We start from the raw sequence: 14707 nt of genomic DNA, 5'->3' as shown, positions 1-14707 counted from the left end.
GGCCTTAGGAAAAACATCACTATGAACAAAGCTAGTGGAGGTGATGGAATTCCAGCTGAGCTACTTCAAATCCTAAAAGATGATGCTGTGAAAGTGCTGTCCTCAATATGCCAGCAAATTTGGAAAACGGCAGTGGCCATAGGACTGGAAAAGGTCAGTTTTCATTCCAATCTCCAAGAAAGGCAATGCCAAAGAATGCTCAAACTACCATACAATTGCACTCATCTCACACGCTAACAAAGTAATGCTCAAAATTCTACAAGCCACGCTTCAACAGTACATGAACTGTGAACTTCCAGATGTTCAAGCTGATTTTAGAAAAGGCAGAGGAGCCAGACATCAAATTGCCCACATCTGTTGGATCATCGAAAAAGCAAGAGAATTCCAGAAAAACATCTACTTCTGCTTTATTGACTATGCCAAAGCCTTTGACTATGTGGACCACAAAAAACTGTGGGAAATTCTGAAAGAGATGGGAATACCAGACCACTTGACCTGCCTCCTAAGAAATCTGTATGCAGGTCAAGAAGCAACAGTTAGAACTGGACATGGAACAACAGACTGGTTCCAAATCGGGAAAGGAGTACGTCAAGCCATATATTGTCACCCTGTTTATTTAACTTATATGCAGAGTACATCATGTGAAATGCCGGACTGAATGAAGCACAAGCTGGAAGCAAGATTTGCTGGGAGAAATATCAATAACCTCAGATATGCAGATGACACCACCCTTATGGCAGAGAGTGAAGAAGAGCTAAAGAGCCTCTTGATGAAAGTGAAAGAGGAGAGTGAAAAAGTTGGCCTAAACTTCAACATTCAGAAAATGAAGATCATGGCATCCGGTCCCATCACTTCATGGCAAATAGATGGGGAAACAGTGAGAGACTTTATTTTGGGGGGTTCCAAAATCACTGCAGATGGCGACGGCAGCCATGAAATGAAAAGATGCTTTCTCCTTGGAAGAAAAGCTGTGACCAACCTAGACAGCATATTAAAAAGCAAAGACATTACTTTGCCAACAAAGGTCCTTCTGGTCAAAGCTGTGGTTTTTCCAGTGGTCATATATGGATGTAAGAGTTGGACTATAAAGAAAGCTGAGCATCGAAGAATTGATGCTTTTGAACTGTGGTGTTGCAGAAGACTCTTGAGAGTCCCTTGGACTGCAAGGTGATCCAACCAGTCCATCCTAAGGGAAATCAGTCCTGAATACTCATTGGAAGGACTGATGCTGAAGCTGAAACTCCAAAACTTTGGCCACCTGGTGTGAAGAACTGACTCATTTGAAAAGACCCTGATGCTGGGAAAGATTGAAAGCCAGAGGAGAAGGGGACAACAGAGGATGAGATGGTTGGATGGCATCACCGACTCGACGGAAATGAGTTTGAGTGAACTCCGGGAGTTGGAGATGGACAGGGAGGCCTGGTGTGCTGCAGTCCAGGGGTCGCAAAGAGTCGGACACGACTGAGCGACTCAACTGAACTGAGGACAAGTGTCCTGAGTTTTGACTAAAAAACTGTGGTACAAGTGCAAGTACAATTATTTAACCTTATTGTATAAATAAATCAGGCATTTGTGAGGGTTTTGCATGCATAAGGCATTTAGCAGTGCTTTTCAAGCCTCTAGGAGAGTGACTGATGCTTGTTTTCCAGTCGCTAAGTCGTGTCTGACTCTTTGTGACCCCATGGACTGCAGCATGCTAGTCTCTTCTGTCCTTCACTGTCTCCCGGAGTTTGCTCAAATTCATGTCCATTGAGTTGGTGATGTTATCTAACCGTCTCATCCTCTGCCGCCCCCTTCTCCTTTTGCCTTCAGTTTTTCCCAGCGTCAGGGTCTTTTCCAATGCATTGGCCTTCATATCAGGTGGCCAAAGTATTGGAGCTTCAGCCTGAGGCATAGTGGGCATTAATAAATACTAGTTTCCTCCTCCAGAATCTGTCCAAAGTCTCCCCTGGATCTCAAGTAGGTCAATCTTTTCTGAGAATTCCCAGCACCTCATAGGTACTTTGCTTATAGCACTTATCACATGAAAGTGTTATAATTAGCAAACAGGTCTGTCTTCCCTTCTATTTTAGGAGCTCCTTGGGAAATGAATTCATGCACACATAGAGGCTGCATGGAAGAGATGAGTCCAATTATCATTAGCAATGATTATCTCATTTGATTATTGCAACCAGGAAAAAGACAGGAATCACCAAGTCTAGTTTACAGTGAGGAAATAGGCTCAGAGAGCTTAAGTCACAAGCCTAGAGACACTCAGGTCAGAATTCAAGGCCATTGTTGTTCAGTTATCAAGTCGTGTCTGACTCTTTACAACCCCATGGACTGCAGCGTGCCAGGCTTCCCTGTCCCTCACCCTGTTCCAGAGTTTGCCCAAGGTCATGTCCATTGCATCCGGGATGCCATCCAACCATCTCACCCCTGTCTCCCTCTTCTCCTTCAAGCCCATGTCTAACTCTAAACCCCCACCTCTGTCACCTGCACCACAGCACCATGTCACAGAGAGGAGAGGACTTTCCAGGAGAGGGACAAATCCTGTGGGGCTATGGGGGACTCAGTAGTCCCAGAGAACCAAGGTTAGGGGTGTGTGGGTGCCAAGGGAGAATGGGGGAGGAGACAGGAGAGAGATGGGAAGGGCTTCGAATGCCAGGCCTGGATGCAGGGAGCAGGCTGGAAAGACCTGCCCAAGGGTCCCAGCATTCCCCAGATCACACCGTGATCTCTCCTCCCAGCTCACTAGTCACCTGATGTCCACGTCCTCCCAGTCAGGACTGGGCCTGGAACACAGGTCTCCTGACTCACAGCCCTGAACTCACCTCCCCCAGCTTCCTCCTTGTCATGGCCTCTCTTTCAGGCTGTGGTGTTTGCTCAGAGCCCAAGCCCGGGGCAGAGAGCAGAGAAATATTTATTTATGTCACCGCCAACCCTGCTTCCTGGAGGCCCCCAAGGGCTCCCTCACAGAGAAGTTCAGTTATGTAACCCCGAGTTGACACAGCAGGAAGAAGAAGGACATAAATTATAATTACTCATTTTTCCGCAGTCTCGGACGCTCTTTGGATAGCTTGACACTTTGGATACCTCTCTTCTTCCTCATCGTACTGACCTGGGGCCTCCAGGGGGAACTTGGTGGTTCTCAGTCAGACGATTTTAGCCTCAATTAGGGTGAGCCTGGGGCTTTGAGGAGACCTTCCTGGAGGCTGGGGAAGGGAGAAAAATGAGACCTCAAAGGGCTGCTTTATTCCAAGCACTCTGCCAGGGGCTTTATATTCATAACCTCGTTTTTGCCTCATGAAGAAGGTCCTGTTTATTACCTCCATGGTAGGGGAAAGGGATGGAGGCTCAGACAGATTCACTAACTTCCCAAAGGGCGCCCAGCAGAGCCAGGTCAAGAGCTCCGAGGCTCCTAGTTTTCAAACAGCTCACGTGGAATCTGCGACGTAGGGATTCTGGAGAGAGTAAAGTGTGCTAGCATCTGCCTGTGCAGGAAATTCTTCCATAGCTTAATCCCCAAACATCCCTCACACTCACTCTCCACTCTGACCTTCCCTGAACACTCAGCTCGCTGTGCTGGGACCCTCACAGCCCCACCCAGCTCGCTGCCCCACTCGCCTCCCCAGTCTCACATTTCCCTTTCTAAAGTGTTCATCCTCACCCCCTTCTCCCAGTCTTCATGCCCACTGCTCTTCCCAGCTACAATGTCCCTCCTCCTTTCTCCACCTGACAAAATCCTAGCAAAATAATAATAATAATGCACCTTCATAGAGCAGAAGGTGTGGAGTGGAGTAGTTAAAAGAATGAACTCTGAAAAGTTAAAAGAAGGAAACTCCAGCTAGTTAAATCACTTTTGCTGGCTGTGTGACCTCAGGCAAGTTAGTTAACCTTTCTGCACTACAGTTTCTTCACTTGTAAGATGGAGATAATGATACCCAGCTGACCTGGAAGAAGGAGAAAAAATGGGATGAAATGAGTTCTAAAAATAAAAAAGATACAAATAAAAGCTTCTTTGTAAATTCCTTAGAAAAGTTCTTGGCACGGAGTAAGTGATCAAATGCTCTTTCTGATGGTCAGCCCTTTGAAATATGGAGCAGACTCCGAAGTCGTGTTGCTTGAGTTCACATCCCACCTTGGTTGGTGACCTTAGACCAGTTAATTAATCTCTCTGGGCCATGGTTTCCTCTGTAAAAAAATTTCAACAGCAATGTGCTTTCCACTTAGGGTGGAGGAGACAGTCAAATAGACTTAAAGTGCCGGAGGATTTGGCACTTAGTGACAGGTAAATACAGGGAGCCCTTATTTAATTAAACCCTTGTTTAATGTTAATTAAGCCCTTGTTTAGCTTCCCTGGTGGCTCAGATGGTAAAGAATCTGTCTGCCATGCAGGAGACCCGGGTTTGATCCCTAGGTTGGGAAGATCCCCTTAGAATGGAATGGCAACCCACTCCAGTATTCATGCCCGGAGAATTCCATGGACAAAGCAGTCCATGGGGCCGCAGAGTCAGACACGACTGAGTGACTAACACTTGTTTAATGACCGCATGGCACCACTCAGCTTTTCCCTCTCTGTGCAGCTTGCCCTTTCCTCTGGGCCCCTGCTCAGCACCCTCTCCCACACTGAGCTCCATAGCATTCACAGCCTGTCTGTGTCTTACTGTCTCATTACTGGTGGCCACTTGTGGTGGAAAGACTCAAGCCCTATGACCTGTGCTTGGTCCTTACTGGATGCTTTGGTTCAGCCAGAAGCTATTAAACCCCTAGTGCTGTGAGGGTGCACAGCATGGGAATTTGAAGTGATGCTTGGGTTAAGGTATCAGAAATGACAGGAGGTGAGGAAAGAGTGCTCTGGCATATGCAAAGGTCCCGTGGCCACAACGGGACAGAGTGACAGAGCAGAACTCAGACAGGGAGGAGACTGGAGGGGTCTGCAGAATCCAGATCCTGTACAGAGGACTTGCTGACCATCGCAAAATTCTAGTGTGAAGTAGACTTGGGGTCTTTAAAGATCACTGCAGCTGCTGTGGAGGACTGCAGGGACCCAGAGCAGAGGCGGTCCTGGCCCGCTGGGCAGCAGTGGCAGCATACAGGTGAGAGAAGACAGAAGCCTGGACCCCAGCAAGGATAGGGATGCTGGAGGAGATTAGTTAGGAGATGTGTAGGAAATGAAGATAGATCTGAAAGGGCTTGGTGATGGGGGTGGCAGACTGGTGACAGGCAATGACTTTAATGGGTTTCTGGCCTCAGAGGCTACGTGGATGGCAGTGACATTTCCTGCCACGGGGAACTCTGGAAGAGACTAGATTCTGTGAATCACTGGGGCATGACAGAGCCCAAGACACTGCCCAGGCCCTCAAGAGGGGGAAAGCAGACATATAATGATGATGATGGTGACCACAGTGGCTAATTGAGTGCAGGATTTGAACCCAGTGGTCTGACTCCAGAACCTTTGTTGTAACACCCTGCACCATATAGCCAACAGGCCATCATCTTATTTTCCTTTTGTTTTGTTTTGTTTTGTTTTTTTTCCTTTTGGCTGCGCTGGGTCTTTGTTGTGGTACATGGGCTTAGTTGCCCTGAAGCATGTGGGATCTTTTTTATTAATTAATTAATTTATTTATTTTAATTGGAGGATAATTACTTTACAAAACTATGATGGTTTTTGCCATACATAGACATGAATCAGCCACGGATGCACATGTGTCGCCCCATCCTGAGCCTCCCCCTCACCTCCCTCCCCACCCCATCCCTCTGGGTTGTCCAGAGCGCCGGTTTTGAGTGCCTGCTTCATGCATCGAACTTGCACTGGTCATCTGTTTTACATGTGGTAATATACATGTTTCAATGCTATTCTCTCAAATCATCCCACCCTTGCCTTCTCCTACAGGGTCCACAAGTCTGTTCCTTAACATCTGTGTTTCTTTTGTTGCCTTGCATATAGGATTGTCATTACTGTCTTTCTAAATTCCATAGGTATGCATTAATATACAGTATTTGTGTTTCTCTTTCTGACTTCACTCTGTATAATAGGCTCCAGTTTCATCCACCTCGTTAGAACTGACTCAGATGTGTTCCTTTATAGCTGAGTAATATTGCATTGTGTATATGTACCACAACTTCCTTATCCATTGATGGACATCTGGGTTGCTTCCATGTCCTGGCTACTGTGAACAGTGCCGCAGTGAACACTGGGGTACATGTGTCTCTTTCAATTCCGGTTTCCTCAGTGTGTGTGCCCAGCAGGGGCATTGCTGGGCCATATGGCAGTTCTGTTCCCAGTTTTTTAAGGAATCGCCACTCTGTTTTCCGTAGTGGCTTTACCAGTTTGCATTCCCACATGTGGGATCTTAATTCCCAGATCAGGGATGGAACCCGAGTCCCCTGCATTGGAAGGTGGATTCTTAACCACCAGGAAAGTCCCATCTTCATTATCTAAGTGCCTACTAAGTGCCAAGGACTGTACTAGGCACTGGGATGTCATCTCTGAACAACAAAGACAAGTGCCTGCTTTCGCAGATCTTAGGGTCTGGAGGGTTGGATGGGTCACAAATGAGATAGTTTCTGCCGGTGGTTGATCTAAGAACATTAAAGAGGATAAATGAGACAGGATTGGGGGAAAGGGAGCATCTTAGAGTGATGACGTTTAAACTGACACAATGGTGAAAGTGCACAGTCATGGTTAATAGTTCAGAACCCCAGCAGGGATCAGGGGTAGGCGTGAACAAACTGCATGAGGTAATTCTTTTTTAACCGAAACATTTGACATAAGTGCTTGAAGTGTTGGAAGGTTTGGGCTTTGAAGTATAAATAGGAGTTCACCAGGTAGACAGGATTAAGAAGTCATTTTACAGAAAAGCATGAATATGAGCAGCAGCAAGTAACACTATGGGATATATGTGTGTTATTGTTCAGTCATTCAGTTGTGTCAGAGTCTTTGCAATCCCATGGACTGCAACATGCCAGGCTTCCCTGTCCTTCACCATCTCCCAGAGCTTGCTCAAACTCATGTCCCTTGAGTCAGTGATGCCATTCAATCATCTCATCCTCTGTTGTCCCCTTCTCCTCCTGCCTTCAATCTTTCCCAGCATCAGGGTCTTTTCTAATGAGTCAACTCTTCGAATCAGGTGGCCAAAGTATTGGAGCTTCAGCTTCAGCATCAGTCCTTCCAATGAATATTCAGGGTTGATTTCCTTTAGGATGGACTTGTTTGAGCTCCTTGCAGTGCAAGGAACTCTCAGTAGTGTGTAGGACACAAGTATAGTTCATAAGCTCTATGTGAGCAAATGCCGGGCCTATATTGTTTCCTCATTGCCTCTAGTGTTTAGCATATAGCAGATGATTAGTGAATATTTACTGAATGAATACATGGATGAAGAAAGGAACAAATGGGGACTCCCCTGGTGGTCCACTGGTTAAGAATCCACACTTTCACTGCCAAGGTCCCAGGTTCAATCCCTGGTTGGAGAACTAACAACTAATGTGGCATAGCCAAAGAAAGAAGGAAAAAAAAGGAACAAATGAATAAGCTAATGTGGGTAGGAGAGGCAGCAAAGAAAGGACAGAGTATAAATAAGTGTTGTTCAGTACATTATGAGCCACATACATAATTTTAAATGTGGCCACATTAAAAAAGTAAAAAGAAACAGATTAAATTTTCATAATATATTTTATTTGACCCAATATATGCGAAGGGCCTATGACTCATTGGGGAAGACTGAAGGCAAAAGGAGAAAGGGGTGACAGAGGATGAGGTGGTTAGATAGCATCACCGACTCAATGGACATGAATCTGTGCAAACTCCGGGAGATAGTGGAGGACACAGGAGCCTGGCCTGCTGCAGTCCATGGGGTCCGAAGCATGGGACACGACTTAGCGACTGAACAGCAACAACAATCCCAATATTAGCAAACATCTAATCAATATTTTTTTAACTTACTAAGATAAGCAAGATATAAATTACTTAGCTCTTTTATTACGTGCTAAAGTCTTTGAGGTCCCATGGGTATGTTACACGTACAACACATCTCAATGCAGACCGGCCACATTTCAAGGACTCCATAGCCGCCTGAAGCCAGTGGCTACCACATTTTTGAGCACGGGTCTACACACTGAGGGGTTTGGACTTCATTCATCTTAGCTGGTGAGATGTCACTCAAGGTCTAAGCAGAGGTGACCGGGGTCAGATTTGTTTCTAGAAAGCTTGCTCTCTGGGGTGGCCGTGAAGCTGATGTTTTTTTCTTTTATCCTGGTTGTACTATGTGGCATGTAGGATCTCAGTTCCTTGACCAGGGATCAAACCCGTGCCCCCTGCATTGGGAGCAAAGAGTCTTAACCCCTGGACCGCCAGGGAAGTCCCTAGCTGATGGTTTTTGATTGGAGTGAGCCCTCTCCAACCTGTCTGCTCTGGGTAGAAAGGTCACACTCAGGGCGTACCCCATTCCCCTGGCTGCTGTGTGACTGGGTGGAGACAGGCGCCCTGCTCCCAGCAGAAATCTCCCTCCTCTGGCGAACGTCAGAGCCGGAGCCCCCAGCCTGCAATCCTCCTCGGTGACTCTGAGCTCCTCTTTCAGGGGCGGTGCTCCCTGAACAGCATGGGATCTGCCGTGGTGTGTGTGCGGAAACAGGTGCGGCCCTCCATTGCTGCTGCTGCTGCTAAGTCACTTCAGTCGTGTCCGACTCTGTGCAACCCCATAGACAGCAGCCCACCAGGCTCCCCCATCCCTGGGATTCTCCAGGCAAGAACACTGGAGTGGGTTGCCATTTCCTTCTCCAATGCATGAAAGTGAAAAGTGAAAGTGAAGTCGCTCAGTCGTATCCAACTCTTATCGAGCCCATGGACTGCAGCCTACGAGGCTCCTCCGTCCATGGGATTTTCCAGGCAAGAGTACTGGAGTGTGTTGCCATTGCTTTCTCCGGCTAGACACGGTTCAGTTCAGATCAGATCAGTTGCTCAGTCGTGTCCGACTCTTTGCAACCCCATGAATCGCAGCACGCCAGGCCTCCCTGTCCATCACCAACTCCCGGAGTTCACTCAGACTCACGTCCATCGAGTCAGTGATGCCATCCAGCCATCTCATCCTCTGTCGGCCCCTTCTCCTCCTGCCCCCAATCCCTCCCAGCATCAGAGTCTTTTCCAATGAGTCAACGCAGAAGTGGTCCCAAAAGGGACGAGTGGTGATTGTGAGTGGTAAGTGCCCATCACCCCCAACCCCAGCTCCTTGAAAGCCAGGCTGACCTACACACCCAGGGCCTCTGGACTCTCCCTGCCGCCACACCTGCTGAGCTCCTGGGACCCGACAGCCATGGGCAACAGGGCTCATATCGCTTTGAAACAAAGATAATGGCAAAAACAAACGCCCATAGGCTCAGCTCTGGGGGGTGGGGGGTAGGTGTCAGTGACCCACAAGAGCTGCTTCAGAGATGGCACTGGGGGCTCTTCCTGGGACAGGGCAGCCCTGCCAGGACCCTGACCCAATACCAGGCCGACTTACACACTGGGCAGAGCAGATACAAGGCCATCTAAATGTTTTAATTTCTTTTAAAATCGAGAGGGGGGTGGGAATCCATTTTAGGGTGGAAACAGCCTGCAAAAGCTACACCGCAGCCCTGACCACGTCTTCATTCATTCAACCGCATATCCTGGGCAGGGTACTTCCTGTTGGTTCTTATTTGATCCTTATGATCTTGTCTGGCGGCACACACATCATTTTTCTCCCTGAAATGAGGAAAATGAGGCTCCTGGAGGGTAAATAAGTTGCCTACAACTTAGATGTGACAGAGGTGGGATTTGAACCCAGGTCCACCTGAGTCCAAATGCTTTTCTTCCCTAGACCACACCCTTTGCAAGTTCATCATCTTATTTGATTTACAGCATAAGGTGGGATAATCAGTCCCAAGTTTTTTGGGGGTTTTTTTGGCTGCACCATTCAGCTTATGGGATCTTAGTTCCCTGATCAGGAATCAAACCCACATCCTCAGCAGTGAAAGTGTGGACTCCTCACCACTGGACGGCCAGGGAATTTTCAACCCCATTTTATTTTCTAAGGTTTTTTTTTTTTAATGTTGACCATTTTTAAAGTCTTTATTCAATGTGTTACAATATTGCTTCTGTTTTATGTTCTGTTTTTTGTCCACAAGTCATGAGGGATCTTAGTTCCTCTACCGGGCATCCAACCCACACCCCCACCAGAGAAGTCATTCGACCCCATATGAAAGCGGAGGAAACTGAGGTCTGAGGCGAAGGGGACCCCTTGCTCACCGGGTCCTTTCCTCGTAGTCAGTGAGGGTGGGGAACGAGCCCCTCCTCCCGCGCCCCTCCCTACAGCCCCTCTCCGGTCCAAAGCCCTTTCCTGCACCCCCAACAGTGCCCACCCGCTGCCCTCACTGTGGGCACCCTGTCCACGTGGCTCGCCTGCCTTTCTTCCCACCCCCCTCCTCCTGTCCGGTTTCCCAGCCCTTAGAGGAGCTGCCCACATCCCACCTCCTACCAAAGCTGCCACCTGAGAGGGAGGGAGAGGAGAGCGCGAAGGTTCAGATGCAAACCTGGATCCCCCAGACAAATGCCCCTCTGTATCTCGGGGCCCGTGGTGACTGGCTGCGGGCCAGCGCTCCCTGCAGGCGGGCGGCTTGAATGGCCGGGATTGTTCCCGCACCTCCTGTCCCTGTCTGCTGCCCAGTGCCTGCCAGGCCCCCCCGCACAGACAGGAAAGGGGAGGGCCATTCCTTCTGGAATGGAAGGTGTGGGAGGCAGGCGAGCCGTGGGGAGGGTGTGGGGGGGTGCTGTGTCCTGAACCAAACTGGGGAGGCGGGAGAGTCGTAGGATGGAGGGAGCGTGACAGGGAGGTCACCGTCCCAGCCCGAGCTCTCGCAGGAGAGCAAATTGAGGTGCAGACAGGACAGGTGACGTGCCCAAGGTCGCACATCACGGCAGTAACAGAGGTAAGACTCGAACCCTGGACGCCTGACTTCCAGCCCAGGGTCCCTGCCCTCCCACGTCAGGCCTCACGCTGGGGTTTGGGTGGTGAGCCTGCTGAGCCGGTGAGGTGGTGAGTGCCATAGCCTGGGACACTGAGCCGCAAAGGAAGAACGTCATGTAGCAGCTGCACAGCACCAGGCTTCCTCTTGTTCTGTAGGCACGTGCAGATGCTGCAGACAGCGTTCATCCTTAACTCCTTCATGACAAAGACTCAAAGGTTAGCCAAGCCCTTGCAAAAGGTGGAGGAGAGACCATGAATCAAAGGGAGACCTCTGAAAAGTCAACATCAGGGATAACCTCAGATTATTGGAGTTTGTAGGACGGCACTGGCCTGGGTTCTTAAAGAAGAAGAAGCTAGCTAGGGGTACTGGGGGTCAGGGCACCTGGTTCTCAAGAGACTTGGGTTTGGTTTCTTCTCTGCACTCCCAAGCCCAATTTATTTTCCTTCGGAGGTTCACAGTGGCCTGCCCACGGTCTACACTACACACTGTTACATCTCTGTGTTCTTGCTTCAGTGGCGGCAATGAAAAGTAACTCAGAAGCCTCAGTTGGTGTGTTTTAGAAACGTGGCAGTTACCAGGCAGGGTGGCCGAGGGCAAAGCTGAGGGGGGAACACTGGGCCAGGTGGGACCTCGTTGCTCTCACAGGCCAGGGTTCCTTCGGGTTGTATTTGGTTCTTGCTATTGTTGTTACTGATCTTGTCTTGAATGAATCAGAAAGGAGTTCTGAAAGAGTACTCAGTGAACGACCAATGCACCTTCCTGTTTGTGTGCCCTGGGCCCCTCGCTGGCCCCTAGCTTTCTCGTTTGTCAGGAGAGTTTTCAGAGTGGCTTCCACCAAATCCACTGATCACGGGCGCTGCCTCCTAGGATCACCACAGAAGGTGTGGGGAACCAGGGAAAGAAACCTTATGGGAAGAGGAGTGGAAGGGAGGAGGCTTTTGGAGGAGCTGGATTTTCCATCATAAGTTCATCCCCCAAACTCCCGTAGAAGAGTGGATCTCCTTTCACTCTGAACAAACACACAGAAAATCAACCAGTTTCACTTTTTTCTTGACTGGCAGAATTCTCCTGCACTTCCCTCCTCCTCCTAGTCAGACTGGCTACCCCTGGCATCACCCGGGTTCCCCCTGGTCCCTGGGTCCTTTGAGTGTCTCATGCAGTTCACGCCTCCGCCTTCACGGGGCAAATCCTCCAGGAAAAGGTGCATGGGGCGGGCTGGATTTTTTGTGTGAAGCTTCTTGTGCCCCTAAATGTTGTTCTTCTACCCTTCCACTCAATATTTAGTTTGGCTTCTGTCCACTTCTAGGCTGCAGATAATTTTCCCTTAGAATTTTGGAGAGAGCTCAGAGCTTCAGGACTGCTGCTGTCAAATCCATGGACATTCATCTGAGTGTTGGTTCATCTGGTTTCATCTGAGTGTTGATCCTTTTCTGGATATTTGACCTTGCTATTTTTTATAATTGATAGATGTGTGGGACATTCTCTTTACACCCCACATTCTGGGAGGTAATGATGATAAGCCCCGTTGTGCGTCTTTTTTATTCACTTCTCTGGTGAGTCCACAGTCTTCTCATTCTGAAAATTCATGTCATTCATTTCTGGGAAATTTTCAGGTATTCTTTGATAATTGCTTCCCCTTGATTTTTGTTCCACTTAATCACTTCTGAAATTCTTATCATTAGAATGTTGGACCTCCTGGAGTAATTTGTTTTTGCCTCTTTTCTCTCTCAGTCTTTTTTGGTTCCACTTTATGAGACATTTCCTCAACTGTCTTGGAATGCTTCTATTGAACTTTTACTTTTTTTTTGGTCATATTTTTTGGTCATATTTTAAATTCCTAGCACTCTTTCTTGTTCTTAGAATATTCTTTTCTTATAGTATCCTGTTCTTGTTTTATAGATGTAGTATCTCATTTTTCTGAGGATGTTGACGCTTTCTTCTGCCCTTTGCATTGTCTCTGTTTGCTATATTTTTTATGTTATTTTATTGGCAGGGAAGACCAAAGGAAGGGATGGATTTGAGCTACAAATTCCTCTTTCCGGCCCCGTTTCATACCCTGGCTTTTGGTAGTATCCGCAGAATCTTTCTGGGGTTTCTTCTCTGCCTTCAGCTTTTGTTGGTTTCCCCAGTCTGCAGGTTTGAGCCTCAGTCTTTGCCAGGCTGCTAAGTCGCACTCAGCCTTCAGCTTTTCCAGCTTTCAAACCTGGACTGGACCCTCTCCAATGTGGCTGTCATCTCTCCTTTCCCTTTTGACCTCGTGGAGTCTGAATTCCTTTACTGCCATCTGTGGGGGGGTGGGGTGAGTTTCAAGAGGAAGCAGAGATCATTATATTCCATCTGCTCTGGTTTTTTTAGTTTTTAATTTTAATTAAAAGACGCTTACTCCTTGGAAGGAAAGTTATGACCAACCTAGACAGCGTATTAAAAAGCAGAGACATTACTTTGCCAACAAAGGTCCATCTAGTCAAGGCTATGGTTTTTCCAGTAGTCATGTATGGATGGATGTGAGAGTTGGACTATAAAGAAAGCTGAGTGCCGAAGAATTGATGCTTTTGAACTGTGGTACTGGAGAAGATTCTTGAGAGTCCCTTGGACTGCCGGGAGATCCAACCAGTCCATCCTAAAGGAGATCAGTCCTGGGTGTTCATTGGAGGGACTGATGTTGAAGCTGAAACTTTGGCTACCTGATGCGAAGAGCTGACCCATTTGAAAAGACCCTGATGCTGGGAAAGATTGAGGCAGGAGGAGAAGGGGATGACAGAGGATGAGATGGTTGGATGGCATCACCGACTCAATGGACATGGGTTTGGGTGGACTCCAGGAGTTGGTGATGGACAGGGAGGCCTGGCGTGCTGCGATTCATGGGGTCCCAAAGAGTCTGACACGACTGAGCAACTGAACTGAACTGATGGGACCAAACTGGGCAAATAAATCCCACCAATGGGACCGAATCCTGGCAGGCACGGGCTAGAGCAGGGTGGTCCTTCAGGACAGGGTGAACGGCAGATGTATTTGTAGTTAGGTCCGAAGTAGGTGCTGAGGTGTGAAGTCAGCTCGTGTAGCAGGGACAGGTCTGCCCAGTTGCCTCTTGAGCCTGCTCCCCACACCCCTGCCCTGCCTGCCCAGTGTGTCTAGAACCCCTTCTCTGCTCCTCTCACAGCAGCTCTCCCGTACTCCCTCCCAACGTACCTTGTACCTGCTACTCCTTGGGCATGTCTGATCAACTTCTGCATCTCCCGCAGCACCTGGCCTGTGGGATGTGTCAATTTCAGGCAGGACGGGGCCGAGGAAACAGGTGTGAATTGAAGTCCAACATATATGGGTCTGAATCCTATCTATAAGGCTGAGTAATGGCCCCCTCAAAGATATCCACATCCTGATCCCAAGGTGGCCAAAAAAAAAAAAAAAAGAGGAGCATGGCCCTGCCAACATTTTGATTTTAGCCCAGTGAGACTGATTTTAGGCTTTGGACCTCTAAACGATAAGAAAATAAGTTGGTGTTATTTTTAAAATTTTATTTACTTCCAGCTGCTCTGCGTCTTTGTTACTTTGCAAGGGCTTTCTCTAACTGCGGCGACCAGAAGCTGCTCTTTGCTGCCGTGCACAGGCTTCTCACTGCAGTTGCTTCTCTTGTTTTGGAGCACAGGCTCCAGGCGCTCAGACTCTCTACTTGTAGTTCCTCGGCATGGGGAATCTTCCCAGACCAGGGATCGAACCTGTGTCCCCAGCATTGGCAGGTGGA

The 14707-nt window shown here is 48.4% G+C and overlaps 1 protein-coding gene across 4 annotated transcripts in view; it reads left to right on the top strand.

Annotated features, from left to right (window-relative positions):
- LOC102403333 (calcipressin-3) overlaps window positions 1-14707 on the top strand; it is a 101592-nt gene that overhangs the window by 63829 nt on the left and 23056 nt on the right. Inside the window, exon 1 of one of the 4 annotated variants that reach the window (XM_044938112.2) lies at window positions 10622-10926. The exons of the other annotated variants lie outside the window; for them this stretch is intronic. The gene's annotated coding sequence lies outside the window, so the exon portion shown is untranslated. Of the gene's footprint in view, window positions 1-10621; window positions 10927-14707 lie in introns of those variants that run through there. 4 annotated transcript variants of the gene reach the window in all.

The sequence above is a fragment of the Bubalus bubalis genome, chromosome 2, assembly GCF_019923935.1.
Source record: "Bubalus bubalis isolate 160015118507 breed Murrah chromosome 2, NDDB_SH_1, whole genome shotgun sequence".
Taxonomy (NCBI): domain Eukaryota; kingdom Metazoa; phylum Chordata; class Mammalia; order Artiodactyla; family Bovidae; genus Bubalus; species Bubalus bubalis.
The sequence above is the reverse complement of the archived record's forward strand: the minus strand, read 5'-3'. Positions and strand labels throughout refer to the sequence as shown.